A 17,328-nucleotide genomic window follows, 5' to 3' on the forward strand; every position below is an offset into this window, starting at 1 on the left:
TCCAGCTCGCTAAAAAGAACCGGTTCAAAAGAACGATTCGCTCACGAACCGAACATCACTAAAGCTAGTTGCTGCGATGGTTTAAACACAATTATATTCTACCAGAAAGCATGTGTTTTATTCATAAGGTCTACACAAAGTCCTTTTAAAGGGCATATAGCCATTTTATATATAGCCATTTTACAGCTCACTTGACCTGGTCAAACCAACTAAACCCTATTGTTCACCACGTAAAAATGGTAATAAATGTATGGGGCCTCCTTCAAACAATAACATAGGTAAGTGAGCAGAATCTTTCTATCAGCTGGTTTATGACAGCATTTCCCTAGTTTTATTTTGGTGAACACTATGGCAGAATGACTCCATTAAAGGTCAATTGTTGTCTTTGAATCTAAGGCTGATGAAGGCAGGTCCATGAGACATACTTGAACTCCAGTTTTTATTGTCTCACAGTAATATAACCCGCTCTAAGCCTGTCATAACATATGGCTCCATGCAGGATCTGGTCGCTTCGCTTACATAGTTTATGGCCTGCAGGTATGTTTCTCCTCATACAGGTGTTTGAGAAAAGCTTGCAGCCATGCACCAATAGGCTACCTCATTACAGCAGATTTTTGTTGACAGATAGCGCTAATGGGAACTGAAGTGATATGAGTCTGGATGTATTGACTTTCAGGTTAAAGGTAGGGTAGGCAATAATAGAGAGGCTAGCGATGGCAAGCTAGCTAGCTTTGAAAGCATGAGGTACCACCCTTCCTTCAGAGCGCTCTCCACACACATACACACACAAAACTCAATGGTAAAATGTTTGAATGCATCATGAGAATTTTGGGGTTAAATGTGCTTAATTGTCATGAACATAATGTCAATGCATGCAAAAACAAATTTATTAGGGCTTTAAGCACGTAGCGTTGAAACCCTATTGTAATTGTTAAAATTTCCAAGGATCAGCATTCTCCCCTAAAAGTGATCGGGCAGACCAAACCGTAAGTCGAAGACACTTAAAACTTTGAGGGTAGTACTCACACCTTCTACAATGTAAGCAAAGATCACCCCAATCGGCCTGACGGGGGCGCTACAGTGGTCAAATTTTCGGGTATTTTTTTTTTTTTTTTGAAAAACCTGCTTTTGCGAACTAGTCCTAGGTTTTTGGCCTGATTGCAACCAAACCAGTGCAGCGAGATTCTCCGGAGTCTAATTGTCAATAATTATCAAAAAAAGTTGAAATTTCAATTAACGGTCCCTAAGGGCCGCCAAAACGTTCGAGGTGGGTGGAGCCACGATTACTAAAATTGCTATAACTCGTGAACGGAATGAGATATTTTCACTAAACTCAGCACACTTATGTAAGGGCTCACTATGTGGTCGGCTGAAGAACAATGCGGCGACTGGCCACTTGGTGGCGTTTTAACAGCAAAAATTATGAAAATGTCTATAACTACTTCACCGTTAGTCTGATTGACTTGAAAATCAGCATGTAGTGTCTTTAGGCCGGAACACACCAAGCAGATGCCGACGAACTAGTGGCGACAAAAGCAGACTGTTAGGGTTGGCTCACGTCGGCAGCGTCTGTGTCCAAAGTTGGCCTGACACACCAAACCAACGCTCGACAGCCGACGGCCAAGTAGCATGTCAGTTCTGCAGCTGCATGAGATGAAATGCCTTTCCGAACCAGCAGGTGGCAGTATCTGAACAGCCAATCAGAATGATCAGATGGCCCGACGGACCGACGAGCTCCGACGCCGATTCAACTTTTCAATGCAATGATTGTCTGTGAGGACATTGATGTGCCTCAAAAAACATGGCTGCCACTGGCCAATGAAATTTGAGCAGCTATCAGACAAGGTTAACGGAGGCCGATCGGAACGAAACTCGCTGGGTCTGTTTGACTCACGGCCCTAGAGGCCTGTGAGAAATTCAAAAGAAATCAGGCACTGAGTGGCACCTCATGTTTTTCACGGGATAGTGTATTGCGCAAATTTTCGCATGCACCCACGACATTCATATCACATGGTAGAACTCCTCATTCTGAGCAATTTTGCCTCTTGGACCGCCGCTGTCCACCGAATCGTTCGTCAAATATTGGAGATTATTTCAAAAACCAACTTTGGCGAACTAGTCCTAGGTCTTTGGCTCAACCTTGATAACTGTTAAAAAGCTTTATAAACCATAAATTTCCTATGATAAATTGCCTGTATTGGCTGTAAATGATTTTTTACATCTATGATCTAAGTGCTTGCTAAATAAAACATAATACCTTTTTATGCATGTGCTTAAAGGCCTTAAAGCGCTTGAACCCCGATAATTGCTGCTCGCAGCTATATATATTTATTTATTTATTATTAGTATTATTTGTATTATTATTAAAAATAAGCTTTTCTTGTTTATGCAAAATATTGCATTTATTGCAATATATGCATTTGCTATGTTTCTTTTTGATTTTAGATGAAATGGGCATGCATTTCCTTTTCTTTCAGCCTAGAGTTTGTTGATGTCTCTGACTTTTGTGAGGTAAGACATCACCATGAGTGAAATTATAAGACAACCATAATAAAACACATACCAGCTCAGCCCAGGCTTTAGTCATCTGCACGTAAAAACGCCCTCCGCTGCAGACAGACATGCCTGCCAGCACCTGTGGGTGACAGCGGCTCGTCTGCGAGGGGCCCGTGACTCATCTGTGCAGGCAACAGGTCCATCTGGAAGATCTCTGTCTGAGCAGCACCACACAAACACATGCATATGCCTTTTACCTTACAAATACAGAGCCGCCTGAGGCCAGGTGTAGTTTCCCATGATACCAAGACACACACAGACACAAATACAATTACTGCGGAGTACTACGGTGAGCAAATGCTAGCTGTGACTAAGGGAAGTGTTGACCTCCTCACCTGCGCTTCTTCTCTGATGTTGCACAATTGCCCATTTGTTGCCGTTTGATGTCTGAGTGAAAGGCAACTGGACTAAACATGCAGGTTACTCTTTAGTGGCTTTCCTTTCAAATAAGCTGTAGATGTGATTTTTAGGGAATAGCTGAACGTGGGAAGAAAATGTGTTCATTATTTATGCAGCCTAGCCTGCAGGCCACAGGAGCCTCTTCCTGAGAAATTCTCAGCTACTTTTTTGCTTGTTCATAGATTTCAAGAGATTACCGGCTCTTTCATCCCCCCACATAATATACAAGCATAAAGATTACAGAAATTTTAGAACAGAATCAAAGTGCTGGGAAAAGAAAAGGCCCTAAGGTGCATAGTATTTTCCCATGAATCAAAAATCATTTGGGATTTTCATATAAAAAATAAAGTAAATTTAAAAGGGAAAATGGGTTCCGAGAATGAATTTTGAGCAAATTGTAATATTATTACATGGATTAAAGGCCCATTCACACCAGGAACGATAAAAGTATGTTAAAAATAACATTGTTTATTTTAAGCATGTGCTGCAGTTTTGATGTCTGTCGCTTTAAATGTTCGAACTCTCAAAGCAGGATGGATTCTGATTGGCTGTCAATATTTTTATCATTTATCAGCTGGAAAAGATCGATCGTTCAGTGTTATTGTTTCTCTTTTCCGTTATCGTTACAGTTGTGGTGTGGACTATTCTTTTACATTTAGAACTATATATTTATCGTCATAGTTATCCTTGGTGTAAACGACCCTTAAGACTATTGCTGCCTTCACGTCCTGTCGGAAATTTGTTAATTCCCACTTCTGAAATCGTGATTACGAGCTCATTGCATTCAAGTTTCTAAATGGGAGGGCTTTCATATGCAATTTTTGTCTATGAAACTACCTAGGAAATCATGTGAAGGCAGCATAAGTTCTTTACATAGGCCTAAATGAAGAGAGGAAAGTTATAGACTGAAGAACAAATTGTGAAAGTGAGAAGTGGCAAAAACGTGTCCTAAAAAACTCTAAGCCTCTGCTTCTCTGGAAAATGTGACCTAGTTTACGTGCAAGGGAGTCGACAACATTTCAAATTGATTTCTCGGTATGTTGTTATTAGTCAATTTTACTGTCATGGATGTCAGGCTCAGGATGGTGCTTGATGGGAAGTGAAAGGGAATCATGGGAGGCCTGCTTTTTTTCCCATGACACTCATTCACAAATCAATATTGATTTTTGCATTGCCTATGAACATGAATATGGATGTGCTCTTATACTTACATGTGCGCTTAGACCTGAAACGTGGAAAATGTCAGTGTTGTTTTTGTTAACTAAAACTGTAACTACATCTAAAACTATTAAAAATAATTTTCAGTCATTAAAATAAAGCTGAAATAAAATACAATTTTATAGGATGAAAAACTCAAAAATTACAAATGTTGCCAGAAACTGAAATAAATAAGTTTGAGATGCAGAACTAAAATTACTGAAACTAAAACAAAAATAAATTGAAGGTATATTAAAAATTCTAAATATTTCTAAATGCTGTTATTATATAAATAATAAAATAATACTGCACTCAAAAAAAAGCCTTTTTTTAAGATTTACGCATTTCAATTAATAGTAAAATTCCATCAAATTGAATTGAATAATCCTTATGTAAAAAAAATATGTAAGGATTATTCAATTATTCAATTAAAATATGAAAGGATTATTGTATTCATGGAATTCAATTGAATGGATAATTGAATGGAATATTACTATTAATTGAAATGTGTAAATCTTTAAAAAAAGGGTTAAAAATATTTTCGACTTTGGAACGTGAACACATGCTTAAAGCAATGAGATTCTGTGCATCATCGTGAATTGTGTTTCATTTTCTGCATTACCTGAGGGGGCGCTATAGTGAGCTTTAAAATAAACTCTCTTCCTCTATAGTCTGTTTTCTTTTACAGGTCAATTACTGTCATATCAGAACAACAGTAGAACAGGAGAATCTTGCTGATGGCATTTGCATGCTTGTGCAAAGTATGTTCACGGCCTTACATGTGACCATGGTTTCGTCATGCGCTAGTGTCATGAGCAGGTACAGAAAATGTTGTCCTGCCCATTTTGTTGTGTGTTTGTTTATTGTATATCAGGATGAGAGTGTGTCTTTGACCCTTCTCCCCACTGCTTCAAATCCATGCTGGTGTCCGTTTACTGTTTCTACAGCTGTTTGGGATGTTGTCTTTACTTTGCACCCGTGCTGCCAATATAGCTTCAAATCCCCTTCCCCCTATTTCCTACAATCCTCTAAGGCCCGTCTAGAGTCAAAATGAGACCTAGTAGCATGGGTCTCACTAGTGACTAGAGTAGGGTGGCCATTTCTATAACACCAAAAAGGAGGAGGATAAAGGACTGAAAAATAATTCCAAACCAGAAACAGAAATAAGCTTTTCTTATTATAGAAGGGCTGATACCAATCAAATGAAATCAGTATATTGATCATTGTACTGCAGAGGTGGCACAGAAGCTGCATTTAAAGTGGCATTTAGGTGTATTTACACAGACTGTTTAATGCAGGTCAGAGATGCCATGAATGCATTTACACAGCAATTACATTTGCATAAATAATATTTGAAGATTTATGTTTTAAATATAAAATATATTGAATATAGAACTATGAAATGATTCGTTAAACATAAAAAGTCACTGTCTTTATGAGCATGTCAAGGGCTGCGTCAAATCGCATACTCTCGTAAGTAGATACTAATTTTGAATAAGTACTTACTTTAAAAAAAAGTGCCATTCACAAATCATCTCCCGTGGCCTCGTGGGATAGTAAAGTGTCCATCATAGGAAGTAGTAGGTCATCCGGGTACTTTTTGCCTACTCTGTGAATTCGGACACACTTCTTTTGTCACATACTGTTTTTCACCTACTATATAGTAGGGAAGTATGCAGTTTCAGACGCAGCCACTAATTTACTCATTCAACCGTTTCGTTTGATTGAGATTAATTTAGGAATGAGGCATATTATTATGAATGGCTTATGGAATCATTGACTCACCTGAGTCGCTCTAAAACGCTGAATCATTTAGGAAAGAAACACCACTGTTTGTTGATTGGAGACGCAACGGTTCTGTTGCGGCTTTGTTTGTGCATTTAGAATACTAATTCCAATCTAAATGTATGTCATTTAATATAAACTTGAACTTGAACCATAATGCCCCTTTTTCAAGATGTAATATAAGTCTCTGGTGTCTCCAGAATGTGTCTGTGAAGTTTCAGCTCAAAATACCCCACAGATCATTTATTATAGCTTGTCAAATTTGCCTCTATTTGGATGTGAGCAAAAACACGCCATTTTTGTGTGTGTCCCTTTAAATGCAAATGAGCTGCTGCTCCCGCCCCCTTTCCAGAAGAGGGCGGAGCTTTAACAGCTCAACAACAACAAAGCTGGAGAATCTCACGCAGCCAAAATGAGGATTGTCAGTAACGGTGTTCAGCCTTACATTGTTCAAACCGGAGTCGACACTGATGGAGAGACTCAGGAAGAAGTTACAACTTTTAGAATGAAACTGGACGTTTCTGAATGGTTAGTGGATAAATTTATTAGGGATGCACCGAATATTCGGCCACCGAAAATTTTGGCCGAAAATGGCCCGAAAGTGCATTTTTGGTTTTCGGCCGAAAGACTTTTATCACCGAAACAATACGGCCGAAATGTTGTGATTACGCAAACAGAAACCGCGACCTGCACGTGCTTGTCTGAAGCAACATGTCTGCGGTGTGGACATATTTTAGTATTTAATGTACACATGAGTGGGGTCAAGTTAAACATTTTAATTTGAATTTTATTTTATACTGTGCATTGTTGTAATGTGCTAAATAAATATTTGCATAATTTGTATTTGATTTATTCTTTGAAACTTTAATATTAATTTATGCAATTGCAATGCCTTGATTTTAGTAAAGTTAGTACACAGTCATAGCCATAAATGCAATGGTACTAATAATTGGCATAATTTCTTTCGGTGTTTTGGTTTTCGGTTTTCGGTTTTCGGTTTCAGCCAAGAATTTTCATTTCAGTGCATCCCTAAAATGTATGTAGTTGCTGTGAGGACAAATGAGCGTCCAGCTCAAGCCTGCGCTGGTAGGTGGAATGGCTTTTCAGAACAAGATTGTCTAACCTAAAACGGGTTGAATGGCCATTAAAGACAGGAGAAGACTTCTTTATGCTTCTATACACCGTACTTGGCAGTGCCTGGTGCTGCACAGCGTTAAACAGAGGGAAGATCTCAACTATCTGCCTCTATTTTCACCTACCACGATCTGCTCAGGGTCAAACATTCCCTCCTGTCCGGCCTGTCAGCAACAAGTCATTACAAACAGAGTTCCTTATGAAATTCCTCTGGGCTCAAACTCCCATGTTTCTATTTGAGGTGCCAGCCTGTGTGTGTTTGCAAACTCAGCGGTGAATTAGGGTTAATTTGATATGAAAATCACCTTAGGATGTTTATTCAAAAAAGTTCACATCTGATATTCTCATTAGAAATCGCTATAATTAGCCATTTATGTCCAGGTGTCTGACAAAGCCCCCGCTCAGCGCCTCAGGTGACAGCAGCCTGTTGTTTGTGTCGTAGACAGATTAGATTGAGATAACAGGTCTTTTTTTTCTATGTGGCTGGTATGATTGACTTTGAGCTTATAAGTGTTTGTGGTGTTTTCCCCCACAGAGTAACTGACCCTGAAGTAATACACACAGCTCAGTTTAGCTGTTCAAAGGTGGCTCGTTTTACTTGATTAATCCTTAGAGACCAAATGCATTCATTATGTTATTATTCTCTAATTTTCCCGAACAGCATAAAATTGAAGTCATAACTCAAATGTGACTTTTGAAGCTGGTCTTTAAAAACATAAAAACTACAACAAGGATGTAAATTTATGTGCTTCATGAATTGGACAACAGTTGTTTTATACCTTATATGGCAACTACTAAGGATATTGGATATTGGTTACAAGTAATGAATTCTTACTCAGACTGCTAATGAATTTCCAAAAGCTTGTGGTCTAGTGCCTACATACACTGCGTTCCAAATTATTATGCAAGAGACAAATCAGTAAGATTTCTGTACAATAAACATTCAGATTTTAGTTTTTCTAAGAAAATGTTTGTTCGTTTATTTATCCATGTCTTTTTAGATAACTGGTATCAATCTCAGACAAAATAATTTGCCAGATCTATGGAAACCCTACTTAGAGGTTGTTCCACATTATTAAGCAAGTCACAGTTCTCATGCAATATGGGGAGGAAGAAAGATCTTTCTGAAGATGAAAAGCATGAAATGGTGCAATGTTGTGCAAAAGGCATGAAAACAACTAATATTGTGTGAAACTGAATGGAGATTATCAGATTATCATAAGATTTGTGAGTGATTTAGAGCACAGCAGAACTCGATCAGATAAAGGTTTATTGAGGAAAGTTCCTGTCAAAAAATGTAATTGTATTAAAAGGGCAGCTATAAAAAAAGCCAGTGTTGAGCAGCAAACAGGTATTTGAAGCTGCTGGTGCCTCTGGAGTCTCAAGAAGCTCTCCATGCTGGCTGGCAGTTGTGCGTAAAGATGCATTTCAGCCACTCCAAACCAAACCTCACAAAGAGAAACATTTACAGTGGGTTTAGAAATACATGAAGACTCATTTTTAAATAGTTTTATTCACTGACTAATGCCGTACTACAATGGATGGTCTAAATGGATGGATTTCTGGATAGTTGGTGAATGGCCACCACGTTCCAACAAGACTGTGACGTCAGCAAGGAGCTGGTGGGTGATTATATGGGCTGGAATACTGGGAAGTGAGATGGAGGGTATTCAAATTACTTTTGCAAGATATGTGGAGCTCATAACTGGCCATTTTCAGCTATGGTATAAAAAGGAGGATAGTGCATAGTACAATGCACTATTTGTACAATGCACTATGCACTATCCCATGCTGAAAAAAAACACCACAGCAATAAAACTGTTTGAAAATGTATTTCTACACCCACTGTTAATGTTTCTCTTTGTTAGGTTTGGTTAGTGGTGTCTAAAATGCATCTTTACGCACAACTGCCATCCTGCATGGTGAGGCTCTCAAGACTCCAGAGACACCAGCAGCTTCAAATACCTGTTTGCTGCTCAACACTGGCTTTTTTATAGCTGCCCTTTTAATACAATTAATTTTTTTGATAGGAACTTTAATTAATAAGCCTTTATCTGTTCTGATAAGCCGAGTTCTGCTGTGCTCTAAATCACTTACAAATCTTATGATAATTTGATAATCTCCATTCAGTTTCACACAATATTAGTTGTTTTCATGCCTTTTGCACAACATTGCACCATTTCATGCTTTTCATCTTCAGAAAGATCTTTCTTCCTCCCCATATTGCATGAGAACTGTGACTTGCTTAATAATGTGGAACAACCTCTAAGTAGGGTTTCCATAGATCTGGCAAATTATTTTGTCTGAGATTGATACCAGTTATCTAAAAAGACATGGATAAATAAACAAACAAACATTTTTATTTTTTAACTTAGAAAAACTAAAATCTGAATGTTTATTGTACTGAAATCTTACTGATATGTCAATTGCATAATAATTTGGAACGCAGTGTATAGGCTGGACTCAAATTAACTATTTTTATATTTAAAGTCCCTCTGTAGTCAATAATTTTATCCCTTAAAACTCCTCTTTGATAACCAAAATTACATATTTAAATGTTTTTTCCTTGATGCCTTAAAATAGCTTGAATGTAACTCTACACCCTTGCCTCATTTAGTATACCCGGTTCTATGAATATGCAAATTAGCCCCGCCTCCACTCACTCACCAGCTCGGAGATCCACTCGTTGACAATCACACTTTGACGTAATTGGTTACAAGGTAGTTTGTGACGTCAGAAACACCCGGGATTCAAGAAGAAAATACTCAACAATGGTGTTGACTTATGAGTTTGCACATGGTTTGTCTTATTAAAAACACCACATAGACATATAAACAACATTAAAAACTTGATTTTTACTACAGGGGGACTTTAACTCTATATTTAAATGTAAGCATGCACTGACCTAGTGTGATTTTTCAAAATTATGTTTCTTAAAAGTAAGTGCAATTATCATGCATATCTTTTGGTATGCACCTTCATTATGCCTGTGATGTCTTAAAATACTCCCTACATAGGCAGCTCACTAGGTTTTAGAATAGAGCTGATGTCTTTCTCATTATAAAGGGCAAATAGACCACCATTTGAAAACGAATTGGAAGAGCAAGTCACCTGTTTCAACCTGTAGCTGCTGATAAACTCTCATTCATCACGGCCCAAATGGCACCACGACTCCATAATACAATCATAAACATATTCTGATTGTGATAAAGCGTGTTGCTCTAGCTGTCTGCCATCAGGGGGTTTGTTTGAAGCTCTGCGCTGTGGCGGAGGGATGCACTTCTGTATCACGCTGACCAGGGTTAAGTACAGAACTGCTCACCCCAAAAACTGTGGGCGAGGTCACACCCCTAACGAGTCTTTGATGCGTCTCTTTTCTCATTTGAGACGCTGGGAGTGCAAGCAGGGACACACATGTGCACACAAACAAACACAGATGGTCTTTTCCCTTGGAAAACATATGGACTTTTTCCAGGTCTTGGAGCTAAACTGGCTAATTCCCCTTATCTCCTGTCCATCTGATTTAACCTTTCCAGAAGTACCTGATCCCTGAAGAAATACCCTTAAAGCCCAGCGTGACCGGCCTGTAGACTGTGGGAACTGCACTGTTGACTCTTGCCCCATAAAACTGCTTACAATTACAGAGAGAAGGACAACCAGCCGTAAATTAGACGGAAATCCAGCTGCCCATCACTGCACAGTGCTTTATAATCAAGCACATCAGACTTTGAGGTTAGTAGGAGAGGGCGGTACTACTTACTTTCTTTTTGATCCCATACCATGTACTATGATGACCAATATCACTTTATATAATATATTGATAAATTTGATACACTCTTAAAAATAAAGGTTCCAAAAGGGGGTTTTCAGAGCAATGCCATAAAAGTACCACTTTTGGTTCTCCAAAGAACCTTTCAATGAACAGAACCTAAAAAGAACCTTTTGTGGAATGGAAAGATTCCATGGATTCGAAGGTTCTTCATGGAACCATTGATGCCAATAAAGAACCTTTATTTTTAAGAGTGTAATTTAAATATAAATTTTTTTATGATTTTGAAAATTGGAAGTTAAAGGATTAGTTCTCTTCAGAATTAAAATTTCCTTGTAATTTCCTCACCCCCGTGTCATCCAAGATGTTTATGTCTTTCTTTCTTCAGTCAAAAAGAAATTATGGTTTTTGGGGTTGAAGGTCCAAATGTCAGTTTCAGTGCAGCTTCAAAGAGCTCTACATGATCCCAGACGAGGAATAAGAGTCTCATCTAGAGAAACGATCGGTCATTTTCTAAAAAAAAAAAAAAAAATTATATACTTTTTAACCACAAATGCTTGCACTGCTTTAATGCACCATGCATTACATAACCACGTTGGAAAGGTCGCGTATGACGTAGGTGGAAGTACCAATCCAGTGTTTACAAAGCAAACGTGCAAAAACTAAGTCAAACGGCCTTTACAAAAAAAGGTAAAACAACGCGGTACTTCTGCCTACCTTTGTGACCTTTCCAGCGTGATTACGTAATGCGTGGCGGTGCAGAGCAGTGCAAGACGAGTGTTTGTGGTTAAAAAGAATATACATTTTTATTTTTTACAGAAAATGGCTGATCATTTCTCTAGATAAGACTCTTATTCCTCGTCTGGGATCATGTAGAGCTCTTTGAAGCTGCACTGAAACTGATATTTGGACCCTTAACCCGTTGGTAACTGTTGAAGTCCACTATATGGAGAAAAATCCTGGAATGTTTTCCTCAAAAACCTTCATTTCTTTTCGACTGAAGAAAGAAAGACAGAAAGATCTTGGATGACATGTAAATTATCAGGAAATTTGAATTCTGAAGTGAACTAATCCTTTAACATTAAAAAGCCATTAAGAATATAATAATATTATAATCAAATCATTTTTTATAATAACTATAGAATGTGATCAGTCCTTTAACTTGTTTAGTCAGACTTACACAATTATTATTTTTCAACTTTGAAGCTTATGATATGCACAAATTGTCGTGCTCAATAAAAGAACCTCACAATCCTCTCTATTTAAAAATATAAGTACATGATCGTAAGTACACAATCTGTTTTCTGTGATAGAAATTAGTACTTTTTATTCATTAAGTAAACATTTATCATTATTTATTCATTAAGTATAAATTTATCAAAAGTGACATTTATAATGTTGCAAAATATTTCTCAAATGATTGATGTTCTTTTGAACATTCTATTCATCAAAGAATACTGAAACAAATGCCTCCGTTTAGAATAAGAAGCAACATTGGTAATAATCAAACGTTTCTTGAGCAGCAAATCGAAAAAAGTAGCTTTTATAAATGTGCTTTAGAAAACACATTACTGGTGTGAATCTTGAGACAAAACAATGTCACTTACATATTTTAAGATATGTCAGAGCAAGTTGCTTTCAGTTATAACAGCTCAAACATGCATTTTAGTCTGGGACTAGCTTAAGCCTCATCTGTGAAACCGGACATTAGTGTATTAATATTTCAAGTAGGATCCATCCGTCTCTCGAGGTCAGTGTCTGAATGCTCTTTTACCAAGAGATGCCTGAATCACCATCATTATACATGCAACATTTGCACATGTTTTGAGAAAAAAGGCAAATCTGACATGAAATTTGAAATAATGTGTTCACAGTTGAAAACGTATAGTGCGTTGAACACGGAATAAACATGGCACAGCTGTTGGCCTGATGTTCCTCCTGGTTTGCCACAGTGTAATTCGATCACTTCACTGGAGTCTCTAAATCTCCGCCGACGGCAGCGCCCGATCGCAGACCTGCACATTCATCTGCCTGGTTACAGAGATCGCTTATTGTTTTTTACAATCAGGGATCATATTGATTTACACAAAACATGGAACACAGTAATGTGAAGGATTTATTTGTAATGAAATTCCCTTGTTAATTTGCATGGAGAGCTTATACACAAACTTTAACAAGATGGGAGTAGGTCGCTTGTACAGAGACGTTAAGCATCACGTTACTCTCGAGAACTTTTACCCTCCATAACATCAAAGTGTGTGTCACGGCCTTCCTCTCGTCCAGATTCACACAGCTCTGAACTCTCTAACCTTATGCTAATACCTTTATTGCCTATATTGTTGGTCCTTTTGGCGTTTGTGCCTCTGCAGCATGTTGTAAATGTGTCTTTTTGATAAGTAACATTTGTAGAAATGTCCTTTGACAGAACCCAAACTAACTAAGTTTTATTATTATAGTGCTCAATGTCAGATTTAGACAGACAAACAGACCCAAACCCAACTTCTGTCAGGTTTACCTGTGATTTTCCACCGAACACTTTCTGACCTTCATTCTCAGGTCCGTCCTGATGTCAGGAGGTCATAAAAAGAGCCGTAATTCACATGCCATGTTCCCACAGAGCCTCTCTCTCTCTCTGACCCCACAGAAGGAGGTTACGCCTGAGAGACTGAAGTGAAAAGGTCTGTCCTCTGATTTATGACCTTCTGCTGCCATCGGATCTTCTCCTGCACCGGGATGGTTTTTTGTGAAGCACTGAAACAGACCCTCCCAGAAACCCCCAAGAGTTTTAGGTTTCCGAAGCCCATCGAAGTAAGTTGTGAAGCTTTCGCACACGTGCAACGACAGCCATGATTTCAGGGACTTCATTTTACACTGTGGGCATTTTTAATAACTAGATTTTAGGTTAAAATACACTACTGGTACAAAAGATTTCAAATAAATGCTTTTTCATTTATCAAAGAATCCTGAAAAAAAAATGTATCATGGTTTCCACAAAAAATGAAGCACTGTTTTCAACATTGATAATAATCATAAATGTTTCTTGAGCAGCAAATCAAATGATTTCTGAAGGATCATGTGACACTGAAGACTGGAGTAATGATGCTGAAAATTCAGCTTTGATCACAGGAATAAATTACATTTGACTGTATATTCAAATAGAAAACAAGCTATTTAAATAGTAAAAATATTTCAAAATTTTATTGTTTTTACTATATGTTTAATTAAATAAATGCAGCCTTTGTGAGAAGAAGAGACTTCTTTCAAAAACATTTAAAAATCTTACCAGCCCACATTTTTGAATGGTAGTATATATAATATATTTTGAATGGTAGTATATCTGATATATTATATAGTGTATATATGATATATATCATATATACACTATATAATAGTGTATATATGAATACACAGCAGTATCATTTATTCAGTTCTCATGAAAGTCAATATTATATTGTGCCTAATACAGTATTAAAAGATAAATGTCAGGATGTTTTCTCTATAAAACACCTATTTTTAGGTTCAAACTAGTTTCTTTTGCAGGTGCATGTCTGTATTTCTTCCTGCTGTAATTCTGTGCTCTATTTAGCACTGTTATTTTACTCCTCCAGCCTTCCTCCACAACACCATTATCATGCATTATTTTCATTTGGATTATCTTAGTTCACTTCCATTCAAGTTCTCCTCCGTTCCGACTGCAGTCCTCGTCATGTTTATGCCGAAGGAGGGGACAGATCATTCCGGCCCGTTATCCGTCCTGACTCATGCACGGCACTGGCATATTGGAGCTGCTGGCCCAGAAGAATTAGGCCAGATTTGCCACACTTCACAACCCCAGCCGGGCCTGATGCACATTCCCTCAAAATGCACGAGGACGATTGTGAACAGAGTCTCATTATACCACCGTGGTACAATGGAGGTGGAAATCTTGGCACGCTTCTTCTTTACAAATCCAAAAGCCTTTTCAGACAGAGTTCAGATGTGTGTAGTGCTCTTTGTCTGATGAATGCTTTGTAGGCTTCTCAGACTGTATAATTGTGCTTTTACAGTTATTACGAGACCACCCACGACACCCCAGCATCAAGACTCAAACCTAAACTTACCCCAAACCTGATCACTATTCCTCTGCTGCATGCATTGAACACAAGTGCTGTATGCAAAGCTTCAGTTTTTTGAGGGAAACACGTTTCCTCTGCCTTTGCTCATAATTTAGAAATAAAAGGCATTTTTCCTACCCTGATTTTAGCCCTCTTATTTGAACGCTCTGTTTTAAGGGGCGTGTCTGCTGTGAGACTTCAGTGTAAACGCCCACTGCTGTGATTGGCTGACATCTTTCCAAAATGAAATAGCTACGTATTACTCTCTCGAAAACTTTTAGCTTGTTTTTACTATTAACTCTCAAGGTTAACTAATCATAAAAAGTGTTGATTATAGCATTAAACTTAAATCTATGGCATTATATTTAGATTGTGGCATGAAATGTTGCAGTGATGAACATTGTAGCCGATCACAGACATGTTGTTGAGATCATGAAAGCAGTGATCTCGTCAATTTCTGCACACTAACAAATGCTTTCATCATAACTAACAGTGCAAACATGATGTAACTAAGAGATTCATTGAATAAAACGGGAGTTTTGGCACGAGTCCAGAACTCAGTCACTGATAAACTCATGCTGTTTGATTGACAGCTCCAGCGATTGTAAAGGGAGCGTTCTTTGATCGCTTTCTATATATAATTTAATCACTGTTTAAATAACAGATTATTTTCATCTTACTAAGAGAAACAAGGTGAAGTTGAGTGTTTAGTCACTGGTTTGATTTACTGACACACAGACAAAGATCATCTGACTGTACATGAATCATTAATATCAGATCAGGCATTAGAATGAACACAGTTACTGACATGTTGTTGCATTGCTGTCGAGTCCATATATTAAAGTCTGAAATGTGATTGATTTACCAAAGAATCCACAGTGAAATGTACCGAATACAAATAAATAAAGCTCAACTGAAAATAAATAACCATATTCCTGCATTAGGATCCTTTGAAAGGTAATGTTATTTTAGTCCTGTATCGCTCTTCTCTCCTCCTCATCTCACTAACACACCAGTGGGTGGGCCTAACGTTACAATGATGAAGTAGACGTTGATTTCTTCTGTGGAGGCGGAGTTTCAACTATCTATATGCACATTATGGGACGAGTTTTTCACTGGCTCTGGTGTCAATAAAAGCTTTTATTGGACTAACAAGGTAGTTTCAGCATATTCTTAAAGTACGATGACCTCTTATATATAAAAGCTCAAGGAAAAGTTGAGTGTTGAGTCAATCTACTGTGGCTAAATTTGTGAATGCACCGCTGACATCACACACTTACAGATAAACTTGGGTAGGACCGAGACAAGGATTGCAAACATGATCTCTCGGCCCGTCCACCCCCGCAGCAGCTGACCGAGGGTGATGTCTGAATACGAGGGAGGAGAGGAGCTGTTTGATAACCAAACGTGTAAAAACACTATGGACAGGACCGAAAACAGGATGTCACAGCAGGCTACATTTGGAAGTCAGGAAGACGACTGCTGTTTCATTCACATATGTATCTGAAGCAAGAGAGGAAAGAGAGAGGTGGGGAGGAAGAGGGAAACCTGAACAGCCCGGCAAAAGAGTAGTTTTTTTTTTTTTTGTAGGTTTTAACTCTCAGAAATCCCAACATGGATGATGTTGATACAATGCACTTTTGATCTTTTATTTAAATTTAAAAATTGTACCATCTCTAAAAATGACTTTTCTTTTTGGATGTAGTCATCAAGAGTCCATTCTTATAACGACCACTTTTGACCTTCCAATCAAATCCTGTTGGATAAAAGTCAAGCCCTGCCCTACATTTTTCACACTGAATATGCCGTTTCACTTAGAAATGTCACGTTATGTAAGTAATATGGCTTGCAAACAGTATTTTTTTTTTTTTCCCATGTTGATGAGGTGCATTTCACTGCAGTGCTTAACATGTTGTGCAAATGCTTTCAGAATAACAGGCACTTAAGCTTCAGTGAGAAATGAGCTGTGTGACAAGAAAATGGCAGGATTTCACTGAGGTGAGACTCAAATGAGGACCTATTCAAAAATATGTAGTTTTGTTGCTCCCCATTTTGCGCAAAAGTTGTTTAGCAACAGTGTTTTTAACAACATTGAAGACTGTAAAGAAATGTAAGACTGACAAGTGTGTAATCATCAGCTCTGTACTACAGGCAGCACTCACTTCACAGTATTTTGATTTATAGCATTACACAGTTGGACTGTGCAATCATTTTTATTTCCACTGACATCATCTACAGGGTTTCCACACCTTCCACGCTTATCTAGTTTGGGAAGTATGACACATCCCAGGCTTTTGTCTGTGATTACTGGATAATGATTAGAAATATTAATCTTACAGACTGCGCTCACCAAGAGCAATTTCTATATACACTACCATTCAAAAGTTTGAGATC

At 38.0% G+C, this 17,328-nt stretch overlaps 1 long non-coding RNA gene across 2 annotated transcripts; it reads left to right on the top strand.

Annotated features, from left to right (window-relative positions):
- The first annotated feature begins 18 nt into the window (after nucleotides 1-18).
- Nucleotides 19-15,293, top strand: LOC125243760. 2 transcript variants are annotated; one of them, XR_007179114.1, is made up of 4 exons: nucleotides 19-278; nucleotides 10,608-10,803; nucleotides 13,485-13,648; nucleotides 14,449-15,293. It is a non-coding gene; the product is annotated as an uncharacterized LOC125243760 (long non-coding RNA). The 2 variants fall into 2 exon arrangements; XR_007179113.1 differs by having other exon boundaries at nucleotides 14,501-15,291.
- The last annotated feature ends 2,035 nt before the right edge of the window (nucleotides 15,294-17,328 follow it).

This window comes from Megalobrama amblycephala, linkage group LG13, assembly GCF_018812025.1.
Source record: "Megalobrama amblycephala isolate DHTTF-2021 linkage group LG13, ASM1881202v1, whole genome shotgun sequence".
Lineage (NCBI taxonomy): Eukaryota > Metazoa > Chordata > Actinopteri > Cypriniformes > Xenocyprididae > Megalobrama > Megalobrama amblycephala.